The sequence below is a fragment of the Fulmarus glacialis genome, unplaced genomic scaffold (genome assembly GCF_000690835.1).
Source record: "Fulmarus glacialis isolate BGI_N327 unplaced genomic scaffold, ASM69083v1 scaffold16964, whole genome shotgun sequence".
Taxonomy (NCBI): Eukaryota; Metazoa; Chordata; class Aves; order Procellariiformes; family Procellariidae; genus Fulmarus; species Fulmarus glacialis.
In genome coordinates, this window is record NW_009210072.1 from 3,218 (window position 1) to 5,196 (window position 1,979).

Below are 1,979 nucleotides of genomic sequence, written 5' to 3' on the forward strand. Positions count from 1 at the left end.
TAGTGGGTGTGTGTGTATAGTGGGTGTGCGTGCATAGTGGGTGTGCGGGCATAGTGGGTGTGCGTGAGCAGAGCTCCCTGATCTGTACTGGGGAGAGCTGCACTTTGTGCGTGCACAGCATGCTGTTCCTCTCCTCGGGGCCCTGTCCCCCGAGCGTGGCACGAAGCCCCTGGTGACTGGGCCTCCTGTTTGGTGCCAGCTGTGCTGTGCCAGGTGGTGCTGTGCAGAGCCCAGCGCATGGCACTGGGCCCCACTCGCTCCAGTACCCAAACCCCGCGTCTGTGTGACTTGAGCGGTGCGCCTGGGAACTGCTGTGGGGCCTGGAGGAGGGGAGGCATTAGGGAGCCAGCAAAGCCGTGGGCCCCAGGTGGCGCAGGGTATGTTTGCAGCTATTATCTCTGCTGGTTGAATTGCAGCCTGCCTCTCAGCACGCTCTCACACCATGCACACACCCGTCCACGCAGCGTGCACACACTCCTGCCCACACACTTACCCTCGCTGTTAGCGCAGCCCACGAGTTTCCCCTTGCTGTTAGTGTGCACATACTCCTAGTCCCCATGTCTAGCGTAGATAGCCTCTGTTCCCCATGTAAATGTGCTCTTCTCCCCCTGGTGCCCCTGTAAATGTGCTGGGCTCAGGCCTGTCTCCTCCTCCCCATCTAAGTGTGCTTTCCAGCCACCATTGCTCAGTACACCCGTGTCTGCTGTCTGTGGAACTGGCCACCACAAAGTCCTTGTATGTGTTGCACCGTGTTACCCTGTGTGAACAGCTGCCGTTGCTCTGGACCCACATCACGTAAATTCCCAATGTCCCGTGCCCCATTGCTCTCACTGCACTATTGGCATCCCAGATTCCCCCGACTCCTCGTGCTGGGAGTGTACCCATCTCCCCCAGCTTCTGACATCCCGGAAGCATCTGCTCTGATGTCCTGAATGCTCCACGCGCTCCCCGCGGTTTGCATCTCATACACCTCCCGGTTCTCTGTATGCACGTGTTCCCAGCCCCTCCCCAGCGCACGTGCTCGCCCCCGCTCCCTGTGCTGCCCGGCAGGTAGGCTGCCCCCACCAACCTCCTCCTCCCAGCACACACCGCCCTTCGCAGCGGATCCTGACGCATGGTTGTTTCCTTACTAGCCCTCCCCTCCTCTGTGTGCTCACGCCTCCCTGAAGATGCCCTGTAGGTCTCCTGTTGTCGATGGTCATGCTTACTGTTGCACTTCAGTGCTGGTGGATGCTTCTCCTCGCTCCCCGCCGTTTCTCTTGCTCATGCTTGCTGCTGTGCACCAGTGCACGCAGGCGCTCATGCACTGCCACCCATCCTTCTGCTCGCCTGTGCGCCGACGGGTTCTGGACTCGCCGTCAGCTCATGTTCACGCTCTCTCACTTCTCCTGGAGCCCCATGCTCAGCTCACTTGGTGTGGGCACATGCTCACGGGGGGAGGAGGAGGGCAGCTCGCTGTGGGGCTTACGCTTATTTGCTGTGGACGTCATCATCCGCCTAGGCTCTCACTTGCTCGCTCATTCTGGGCTCAAGCTTGCTCACTCTCGCTGTGGGGCTCACCTGTGCTCATCCAGGCTCGTGCTCACTCGCCGTGGTGCTGGGGCTCACGCTCACTTGCTTGCTCTTGTGCTGGTGCACATACATGGCTCACATCGAAGTCTTCACCCCATTTGGTTGTGGCAGCAGCAGCAGCTCCCGACACCTCCGGAGGGGAGGAAAAGGAAGGGGAAGGAAGGGAAGGGAAGGGAAGGGAAGGGAAGGCTGTTTTTCTGCCGCTAGCTTTTCCCAGGCAGGTAGCGTAGGTGTAGCCAGCAGCCCCCGTCCTCGCAGGGTCCCCCAGGTGGGCACGGGCCTCTCCAAGGTCCGGTGCTGGGCAGGACCATGCTCCGCTCAGCTCTGGGAGCAGCTGCAGCCCCAGTCCCGAGCTGTGCCTGGCTCCTTCACGTCCAGTCCTCCTCCTCCTCCTCCTCTTCCTCCTC

General features: G+C 60.9%; 1 long non-coding RNA gene across 1 annotated transcript in view; it reads left to right on the top strand.

Moving 5' to 3' along the window:
- LOC104076246 overlaps positions 1-1,979 on the top strand; it is a 3,960-nt gene that overhangs the window by 552 nt on the left and 1,429 nt on the right. The gene's annotated exons all lie outside the window — the stretch shown is intronic.